General features: G+C 47.1%; 1 long non-coding RNA gene across 1 annotated transcript; it reads left to right on the top strand.

Annotated features, from left to right (window-relative positions):
- The first annotated feature begins 5284 nt into the window (after positions 1–5284).
- Positions 5285–9543, top strand: LOC141258272 (uncharacterized). Its single transcript, XR_012318259.1, has 3 exons — positions 5285–5402; positions 9057–9099; positions 9422–9543. It is a non-coding gene; the product is annotated as an uncharacterized lncRNA (long non-coding RNA).
- The last annotated feature ends 1735 nt before the right edge of the window (positions 9544–11278 follow it).

Raw genomic sequence — 11278 nt, 5'->3', positions numbered from 1 at the left:
CACGATCTACTCCATCAAGGTCCGATATTTCATCAGGCTCCCCACAGCTTATGCCTGACAGCCTGGCTTCTGAAGCCTTAATCCTGAAAGCAAAAAGGCTCTCGGATATTGTAATAGACACCCTGCTGAAAATCAGGAAACCGGTCACTAATGCCATCTATTTAAAAATATGGAAGACCTTCTCTACGTGGTATGGTTCTACTCCTATTGATCCCTTTCACCCTGATATTGCCAGAATACTGGATTTTTTATAGGACAGTCTGTCTAAAGGGCTAAAACCCAGCACCTTGAAAGTCCAGATTTCTACTCTAAGTTCATTTTTTGACAAAAACCTGTCTGACCACCGGTGGATAAAGAGGTTCATAACAGCAGCCTCTAGAATATGCCCGAGAAGGCCCATCATGGTTCCTACCTGGGACCTAAATATAGTTCTAAATGGTCTATCCCTCCCTTTGAACCTATGACCCAAACTCAGATGAACAAATTATCTTGGAAGGCAGCTCTGTTAGTAGCAATAACAGCAAGAAGAGTTGGCTTGATCCAGGCCCTTTCCGTCAGGGAACCTTATCTGAGAATCATAGATGACAGAATAATCTTCCGCCTAGACCCTTCTTTCCTTCCAAAGGTATCATCCCATTTTCACATGTCCCAGGAGATAATAATCCCTTTGTTTTGTCAAAATCCCAGAGACAACAGAGAATCAGAATTCCATTCTCTAGATGTCAGAAGAATCATCCTTTACTATCTGCAACAGACGGAGCCTTGGAGGAAGGATCAGAATCTTTTTGTCCAGTACTGGGGACCAAACAAAGGGAAGAAAGCCTCCAAGAGTTCTCCAGCTAACTGGATTAAAAAAAGCAATCACGGAGGCGTATAAAAGTCAAGATCTGCCTCCTCCAGTGTTGCTAAAAGCTCATTCCACCAGAGCCATGTCTGCCTCATGGGTGAAAGGGCCAGCGCTTGCATCGAGCAGATCTGCAAAGCTGCTGCTTGCTCCTTGGTCCATACCTTTACCAAGCATTACCGATTAGATTTGATGTCTATAAAAGATTTAGCCTTTAGCAGAAAAGTCCTGCAGGCTGTAGTCCCTCCCTAACGATATTCTCTGGTATTACTCCTGTTGGTGCTGTCGTGGAGGGGATTAGAGAAAATAGAATTAGACTTACCGGTAATTCGGTTTCTAAGACCCTCCATGACAGCACGGGTGATTTCCCCCCTATGAAAACTCTGTTCGTTTAAATTCCTTGGTGTTAATAAATATTTCAAGCATTCATAGTGTGTGGTCCTTGGAAAAACACTGAGGTTAGAGGGAAGGGGAGGGCTATTTAACCTCTTGTTTCCTGTCTCTAATTAGGATGGGGAGGCAACCTCCTGTTGGTGCTGTCATGGAGGGTCTTAGAAACCGAATTACCGGTAAGTCTAATTCTATTTTTTTAAATGCACTCTTTTGCTGTGATTTTTTTTTTTTTTTGAAAGCCTTGCAACTGCAACATGTGAACATAGCCTTACCCGCAACACTGTGCGCCAAAAATATTGATATGAATTTGACTTCTACATGTGATCTAACACTTAAGAATACAATTTATGTAGAAAACTCTAATTCCAGCAGGTCCTGAAAGTCTGCATCTTTCAGTGGATGTTAGGAGTTACAGTTCATCATGGAAGGAAAAGTGATGGCCAGAAGGCAGTCATTGACACTAAGTAAATGCAAAGTAAATTCTGCATTTCATTTGGAGATCAAGGTCCCAGAGTCTGGAGGAAGAGTGGAGAGGCCACAATCCAAGCTGCTGGAGGTCTAGTGTGAAGTCTCCACAATCAGTGATGGTTTGGGGAGCCATGTCATCTGCTGGTGTAGGTCCACTATGTTTTATGAAGACCAAAGTCAGCGCAGCCGTCTACCAGGACATTTTACAGCACTTCATGCTTCCCTCTGCCGACAAGCTTTTTGGAGATGGAAATGTCATTCTCCAGCAGGACTTGGCCCCCGTCCACACTGCCAAAAGTACCAATACCTGGTTTACACAACAGTATCACTGTGCTTGATTGGCAGCAAACTCGCCTGACCTTTACCCCATAGAGAATCTATTATAGAGAATCTATGGGGTATTGTCAAGAGGAAGATGAGAGACCCCAGACCCCACAATGCAGACGAGCTGAAGGCTGCTATCAAAGCCACCTGGGCTTCCATAACACCTCAGCAGGGCCACAGGGTGATCCCTCCATGCCACATTGCCGCATCGATGCAGGAATTGATGCAAAAGGAGCCCGACCAAGTATTGAGGGAATTTACTGAACATATATTTTAGTAGGACAACATTTCGGATTGATGGTTCTGATACAGCGATCCAAATACCCTGTTACCATGAATACAATGATAAAATTATGATTTACTTCAGCCACCACCAGGGGGAGCGCACTGCATATGGATTTGTACAGACACCACTAGGAGGAACTCACTACATACAGATTTATAAAGCTACCACTAGGGGGAGCTCATTGCATATACATTTTTAGAAGCTCAGTTGAACTCTATAATAAATTGGTCTTAATTCTGATACGTTATTTCATAAATGATTTAGGAGGCACTGACATCTCCAACATCACTACATAAACTGGAACTACTCCCATATTATTTTTCCACAATTTGGGGATGAATTATCAGCACTTGTTATTGTGTTGTATTTATTTCACAAGTCACAACGTGTTTCCAGGTCCTTATGCTGCAGCTTACTGACGCTGTTGCATTTTCTTCGAGGTTTTTCACTGTGTACGATTCTGAGAACCGCAAGACCCTCCTGCCCCTCTATCAGGAGAACAGCTGCTGCTCGTTTAGTCTCCCCAAAGCCTTCTATGCAAGAACCTGGTGGGTGTTCTGGGTAACAGCGGGGCCATACATTGTCCTGACTTCACCTCCTCTTACATCGCTCACTATTCGTCACATCGATTTTTTTTTTTTTTTTTTTTTATTTATTTTTTTTTTTCTTGTGGAGAACATAATTATAAAAGTTTAATCAAAGTTCTGAAAATTTCTCATTTACATTGTTTTACATTCTGTAGCCATTTTCAAGCTCTTTGCTTGCTGTCTGCGAATGGAAACATCCCTACTGAAAAAATGAAAGAGGATTCTGATACATTGTAACTAACTCTGTATCAAAAGGGTGGTCCAAGTTCTGAGGCCCCCAGGGATCAGTCAACACAATGTTCTTAAGGGTGTACAGACCCACAGACTTACTAATAAGCCCGTACACCCCTCTCTGCTGCGCCCATGCAGCTGCAGGAGCTGCCCACTTCAGAGCTGCGTTTTGACCATTCGATAAGGTCTCAGGACCGGGGCTCTACTGAAAGGCAGCATAAAACAGCCCCTATGATAGGCTGTTAGCCTCTGGATATAAGGATGAATGTTTCTATTTTACTGACAGCAAACGCAAGTATTGAAAATAAATGCACAAAGTATATTAGAAAGTTGCAGAACTTTTCCTTATAGGACAATTAAAAGGGTTTTCTAGGAACTCTGTGTGATCGATGGGGATCCTGAGCCACCACTGATCTGGTTAGTGAAAGGATTGCCGCTCTTGGCGGAGCAGTGCGACCCTCTCATTGCTGTAGCAGACACCTTTGTATGTGGGGGTCGAGTCCAGTACTGTCTGTGGGCCTAGTTCTGTTGTTGTGTAGTCTATGTCCACTGACCCTGGGATCGGTGATCTAACGCCTCTGTCTGTTTAGCTTCGATCAGATTAAGGAATACTGGAAAGAAAATCGCAACCTCCTCCGAGTGAAGAGACCAGGTATGGCCATGTATACAGTATATACCCTCAGTCCTGTTGGACAAACTGCACAATATGAAATACACGAGATAGTGGAGACTACAGGACAGCCAGAAGTATAGTCATCAGTGCATGCTGGGAACTATAGTCCGCCACATAGAACAGCTAAAGCAAAGTCCACCCTCGTGATGCAAAAGAGCTGCATGTAGCGAGCAGGAGCGCGGCGATGCACGGGATGTAGCGTCAGCGTGGCGATGCACGGGGTGTAGGGTCAGCGTGGCGATGCACGGGATGTAGGGTCAGCGTGGCGATGCACGGGATCTAGTGTCAGCGTGGCGATGCACGGGATCTAGTGTCAGCGTGGCGATGCACGGGGTGTAGGGTCAGCGTGGCGATGCACGGGATCTAGTGTCAGCGTGGCGATGCACGGGATCTAGTGTCAGCGTGGCGATGCACGGGATCTAGTGTCAGCGTGGCGATGCACGGGATCTAGTGTCAGCGTGGCGATGCACGGGATCTAGTGTCAGCGTGGCGATGCACGGGATGTAGTGTCAGCGTGGCGATGCACGGGATGTAGTGTCAGCGTGGTGATGCACGGGATGTAGTGTCAGCGTGGCGATGCACGGGATGTAGGGTCAGCGTGGCGATGCACGGGATCTAGTGTCAGCGTGGCGATGCACGGGATCTAGTGTCAGCGTGGCGATGCACGGGATCTAGTGTCAGCGTGGCGATGCACGGGATCTAGTGTCAGCGTGGCGATGCACGGGATCTAGTGTCAGCGTGGCGATGCACTTGATCTAGTGTCAGCGTAGCGATGCACGGGATCTAGTGTCAGCGTGGCGATGCGCGGGATCTAGTGTCAGCGCGGCGATGCGCGGGATGTAGTGCCAGCGTGGCGATGCACGGGATCTAGTGCCAGCGTGGCGATGCACGGGATCTAGTGTCAGCGTGGCGATGCACGGGATGTAGTGTCAGCGCGGCGATGCACGGGATGTAGTCTCAGCGCGGGATGTAGTGTCAGCGTGGCGATGCACGGGATCTAGTGTCAGCGTGGCGATGCACTTGATCTAGTGTCAGCGTGGCGATGCACGGGATCTATTGTCAGCGTGGCGATGCACGGGATCTAGTGTCAGCGCGGCGATGCACGGGATGTAGTGTCAGCGCGGCGATGCACGGGATGTAGTGTCAGCATGTCGATGCACGGGATGTAGCGTCAGCTCAGCGATGCACGGGATGTAGCGTCAGCGTGGCGATGCACGGGATGTAGTGTCAGGGCGGCGATGCACTGGATGTAGTGTCAGCGCGGCGATGCACGGGATGTAGTGTCAGGGCGGCGATGCACTGGATGTAGTGTCAGCATGTCGATGCACGGGATGTAGCGTCAGCGCGGCGATGCACTGGATGTAGCGTCAGCGTGGCGATGCACGGGATGTAGTGTCAGCGCGGTGCTGTTGCTCTGCGTGTGAAAGTCAGAATATCCCTTTAATATTTCATTTCTTTGTAATCTTTTTTGTTTCTCTAGAAATGAGGCATCAGCTGCTGAAGTACAACCGGCTGCAGGTGGTCGGCTTCCTCTGTAACCTTCCCAAAACGGAGCACGAGCTGGCGTCCATGACACTGGATGTCGGCTGCCAGAACGTAAGTGTCCGGTTCTCCTGCTGGTGGGACGTGCGCCTCTCGCCCTGCGGACCCTCAGCCACAGGAACGTTTCTGACCCTGATTGCAGAGCGTCCATTGAAGCGTCTGTTCACACGTAGGGTTTTTGATGCATTTTTTTCTGCATGAAAAAAGCAGGTTATGACCATAAATCTACAGCAAATATTTTCAGCAAGTTTTAATGCTTTTTTGTTTTCATGCACTTTTGGTGCTGATCTCAGCCAGGAAAAGTTGCAGTAAAAAACAATTAACCCCTTTACAACCGCCGTAACTAAGACCCCCTTAGTAACCATCGGACCCCTGTGATTAGAATCACGGGTCCCAATGGTTACCATGGTACCCTGAGATACCCAGCTATCAAAGTGACAATCACCCATGTTCCACAGTGGGACTAGGTGAAAAAGTAAAAAAAGTGAATTAAAATGTGTAAAAAAGTAAAAAAAACACACAAAAAGTGCACACAAATCACTAAAATCCTTTTCGCCGCTCAAAACGTAACGTTTGTGATAAAACAAAAATTAAAGAAAAAACTGTAAAAATAGCAAAGCATAAAAAATAGATAAATCTGGTATCTCTGTAATCGTATCGACCCGACAGACAAATCTGTCTTATCACTTTTACCGCACGGTGAACGGCATAAAAAATAAAATCAATAACTGAATTGCTGGTTTTTGTTCATTCTGTGTCTGAAAAATCTGAATAAAAAGCGATAAAAAATTACTGCGTGCCCCAAATGGTACCAAAAAAACCTGCTACTCGTCCCTCAAAAATAAGCCATCATACAGCTCTGTTCACCAAAAAATAAAAAAGTTACAGCTGTCAGAATATGGCGACGAAAGTAACTACTTTTTATTGGAAAAAAAAAGCATTTTTACTGTGTGATAGCAGCAAAACCTAAAAAAACAACAACATATAAATCTGGTATCGCTGTAATCGCACCGACCCAAAGAATAAATCTGCCTTATCACTTACACCTCACTGTGAACTGTGAAAAAATAAGAACTATTCTGGTACTGCTGTCTATTTCTTCATTCTGCTTCTAAAAAAATCAGAATAAGGCTCAGCTCACGTTTATCCTGCGCTCTCCGCTGAGCGCTTACAACGGGTTTTCCGTGTAAATTCACCAAAACTGCAATTCAGATAAAAAACCCAGATGGAGCCACTCACTTATGAGGCTGATGTCGCCTCTTTTGACTGGTCTGTGTTCCAGTGGCGTACCATCATTTTAGGCATTTTTTTAGAGCACAAGTGTGGACGACCACAGATCTGTGTGCGCCTACAAACATGGAGACCACCAGAGCAGATGTCAAACAGACGCCAAAATGTCTCCATCTGCCTCTTTGTGGTGGGTGGTTCTGTTGGGGGTTTCGTCTGAATCGCATTTTTGTGGGATTTACACAGAAACTCCGATGTAAGTGCTCAGCGTAGAACACAAGAAGGTGATCCCAGCCTTATTCTGGAAGCAATCGAAAATTATGTACCCCAAAATGTTAACAATAAAACCCCTAATTTATCCCACACAAAACCAGCCCCCTCTCAGGTCCGTCATCTGTCACTGGGACTATAGGGGATCCCACGTTACTGGTAGAACAAAGACTCTGGAAAAGCGACATGGCTCCCGCCCCCTCAAATAAAATCCAGTGAATTCCTCCTGAGTAACCCGATAGCCCATATGTGGGGGAAAACCACTGTTTGGGCGCATGGCATGGCTCGGAAGGGAAGGAGCATTCGCCAAGCGGACTAAATAACGCTAGTTTTATAGAGCGGGTTGTTCTGGACGCGGCGATACCATTTATGTGTACGTTTTTTCGTTTATTTTTGTTTTTTTTACCACAAACGCTGTGTTTTGAGCAGCAAAACTGATTTTAGTGATTTGTGTGTTCTTTTTGTTTTGTTTTTTTTTTTTACATATTTTATTTAACTTTTTTTTTTACTTTTTCACCAAGTCCCACTGTGGGACATGGGTGATTTTTATTCTGATCATTGCTCTCATACTATGCAGTACTCCTGCCCTGCAGTGTATGAGACCTGAGATTCTCATCGCTGGGGTCCGATAGTTACTAAGGGGGTCTTGTGACCCTCTTGTAGCAACTTAAATACCGCTGTCACGATTGACCGCGGTATTTAAGGGATTAATCATCCCCGATCTGCATCAAGACCGGCCGGGGCCGATACTGCAGGGTGTCGGCTGTCACACACAGCTGACACCCGCAGGGATCACCGCCGCCGGGCAGCGCTATTTACTTATTCCACAGTGACACATTTTAACGGCGCTGAGGAATAAGTACCCTTAATGAAAGCCATAAAAATACGTTACGGCGGTCATTAAGGGGTTAAAGAAATCGCAGGTAAATAAAAACGCCAGAAGAAATAACGCACCGTGTGAATGAGATTTTAGAAATTTCATTCATTTTACTGCGTTTATTTCCCATGGAAGTTTTGGATAAAAAAAAATGCATCATGAACGCTACATGTGAACAGGCCCTAAGGCTGCGTGCCCACTAGGCGTTTTTCAATCGTTTTTGCCGTGGAATTTCCGCAGCGAAAATGCTTTAAAAACGCTTGGTAATATGTGCCCCATGGTGCCTAATGATAATCTGTGCTGCGCACATGCTGCGGAAATATCCGCTGCGGATTATCATTGCGGAAAAATCCGCAGCATGTCCATTAATTTTGCGGACACGCAGCGTAATTACCGCCATTGACTTGCATTGAATCGCATAATATCCGTGTCAGCGCATTAGCACATACGGATATTAAGCGTTTCTATGTGCGGATGGTACCCGAGACTGGAGAAGAGGAGACTCTCATCCAGGCCCGGGTACCATAGTACCTGTAAAAAAAAAAGAATTTTAAATTAAAAATAAAGATTATACTTACCTTCCGATGGCCCCCGGTCTCCTGTACGATGTGTCCGGTCTGTTGTAGGGGGCACGGTGGTGTGCCATGACGTCATTTAGCTGGGCATCTGTGGGATCAGGGGCCTCGCTGGCAATGTGTGGGATCGGGGCCTGGCTGGGCAATGTGTGGGATCGGGGCCTGGCTGGGCAATGTGTGGGATCGGGGCCTGGCTGGGCAATGTGTGGGATCGGGGCCTGGCTGGGCAATGTGTGGGATCGGGGCCTGGCTGGGCAATGTGTGGGATCGGGGCCTGGCTGGGCAATGTGTGGGATCGGGGCCTGGCTGGGCAATGTGTGGGATCGGGGCCTCGCTGGGCAATGTGTGGGATCGGGGCCTCGCTGGGCAATGTGTGGGATCGGGGCCTCGCTGGGCAATGTGTGGGATCGGGGCCTCGCTGGGCAATGTGTGGGATCGGGACCAGGCTGGGCAATGTGTGGGATCGGGGCCTCTCTGGGCAATGTGTGGGATCGGAGCCTCACTGGGCATCTGTGGGATCGGAGTGTCTCTTTGTAATGTATATGCAAAATATTTTCAGGGGTCTATTTACACATTTGGGAATTTTTTTTGCTTTTCCCCGTTGCCATAAAAAGAATGTAATCTACTGCAAATCCTACAGTAAAATGATTTTCCAGTGATCTGACGTGTGGAGACCCCCGCTCGTGTGATTGTAGGGTCTCGGCGGCTTATATTTATGACCCTCACATCTTATGTATGTCGCACCCTGGTTCTCCGCAGGCTTCCCTCATTTGTTTCACCGTCGAAGGAGGATTTAGGGAAGGTGAGTTATGTCCTACTGTACAATGGGGAAATCACCGGGATCCTACAGATTAAAAAGCAAACTGCCCGGTCATTATCAGGGGACAGGACTGTTGGAGGGGAGATTGGGGAGATCTGCTAAAAAAAATAAATAAATGTCTGTGGGCTGCTTAAAGGGGGCTGCATCATTATGTACACCAATCCCCTCAGTTTTGCACAGGGGCTCCTGGCGATGTAGCACTGCAGCCTCCCCATTCTCAGGATCACTTAAATATGGGAACATCCCATTACGTCTGTGTAGTAGGTGGTTTTTGGAGAGAAGCTAATAGACTTTCTCCCGACAGTGAACCGGAACTACCGCAAGACCCCCATCATCTCCTTCAGAAGGACTTTCCTCATTGTCCCGGCCTCTGAAGACAGGTACAAGAAATGGACTTTGAATTATAAGAACTGAATGCATCGTCCTGTGGGAAATCTGCCAACGAATGAGCCGGAGACCATGAGTGATCCCCCCCCCCCCCCCGCTGTCTGTCCTCGCCCCCCTCCCCCCCACAGTCTGGCGGTGGTCTTCTGGCTACAGGAATACTGAGGCCGCCAGTGGTGGTATCTGCTGCATAGGTTATGATTGATCTCGTCTCTTCCAATCATCATGTAATTCACCAGATTTTTAATATACCGTATATACTCGAGTATAAGCCGAGTTTTTCAGCACATCTTTTGTTCTGAAAAAGCCCCTCTCGGCTTATACTCTGGTATATACTCGAGTATATAGAAATTCTGGTGGTGTGTAGTGGTGGGGGAGGTTGCGACGGTGGAGGAGCGGGGCACACGCAGTAGCCGCTGCTGCAGCTACCACGTGTGCCCGCTGCTAAAGAGAAATTAATATTCCCTCTTCTCCACTCCCATGGGCGTGGAGAAGGATGAATATTCATTCTCTTTAGTAGCGGGCACAGAGAAGCGTTGAGCCGCAGTTCCTGCTGACAGTGCCCGCTACTAAAGAGTGTGCATATTCACTCTTCTCCACACCCATAGTCCCGGCGTGGAGAGGAGTGAATGTGCCAGCAGCTCAGCGTCTGAGAGCGCATGGCAGTGACGTCATGCGCTGCTCAGATGCTGACATGAGCTGCTGCAGCAGAAAAGGACGCAGAGCAGAGGTGAGGAAGGAAGGTGAGTATAAGGGTATGTGCACATGGGCGTTATTGGCAGCGCTTTGAACGCCGCATACTTTATGCTGCGTCCAAAGCGCTGCACGCAGGTAAATCTGCATGTGTTCATTGAGCCATGCGGATTCACCGCATCCTATACATTGCACTGACAGAATTTCTCTTGCGGAGACTAGTGTCTCCGCAAGAGAAATTGACATACTGAGGTCTGGGAAGACGCGCCGCATGTCCGTGTCTGCGGGTGAGCCGCAGGTGTATGGAAGTAAAAGAAAGGGAAAAATCAGCTCACCCACCTAGAAGATCAACAGCACGGAGCCAGGAGTGCTACCAGACGAACAATGAGGAACCAGGAAGATCCAGCTGAACAAATCTTGTAAAGTCCATATTTTATTGGGTCATGCAAAAAATATTAATATTTTGCACCAATAAAGTGAGAATTATTTTTTATTGGAGACTTTTCCCACTTTCTCCTTATGTACACTGGCCGAGAGTCACGGCATTGTGGGTCTGAGCCCAGAAGATATGAGCAGCAGGATGGATTAAATGCATGGTGAGGCATATATTGTTTTTTTGTAAAGAATTGTCCAATCAGTCAGTAAGGATTTAGGGCCCTTTTACATGGCGATATTTTGCATCAGTATTTGTTAACAGACACCAGGAATGGATCCAAAACACAGAAGAGGTGAGAGTGGTACAGTTATTATTTTTCTCTGTGTTTGTTCCCCTCTGGTTTTTAGCTTACAAATACTAATGTAAATTACTGCCCAAAATACTCACTGTGTGAATGAGGCGAGGAAGCTGCTTGTAATCCTGTAATATAAGTCCTTATTCTGAGGATGAGCGCTCACTTGCAGGTGCTGTGCTGTAATGCTTATCTTCTCTGCTCCATCATACTCCCCAGAGCAGGGGCGACCCCTGGGGCAAAACTGCGGCCGGCAGATGTCAGACGTGTCACTCAGTGATATGTGATGGAGCCCGACTCCCAAACAAAATCAGACAGAAGCACACAAAATAAATACATGAAGCATTGCAATTAGG

The sequence above is a fragment of the Phyllobates terribilis genome, unplaced genomic scaffold (genome assembly GCF_046119375.1).
Source record: "Phyllobates terribilis strain yellow unplaced genomic scaffold, ASM4611937v1 Scaffold_3__8_contigs__length_932513732, whole genome shotgun sequence".
Taxonomy (NCBI): domain Eukaryota; kingdom Metazoa; phylum Chordata; class Amphibia; order Anura; family Dendrobatidae; genus Phyllobates; species Phyllobates terribilis.
This window is presented reverse-complemented; position numbering and strand designations above follow the sequence as displayed.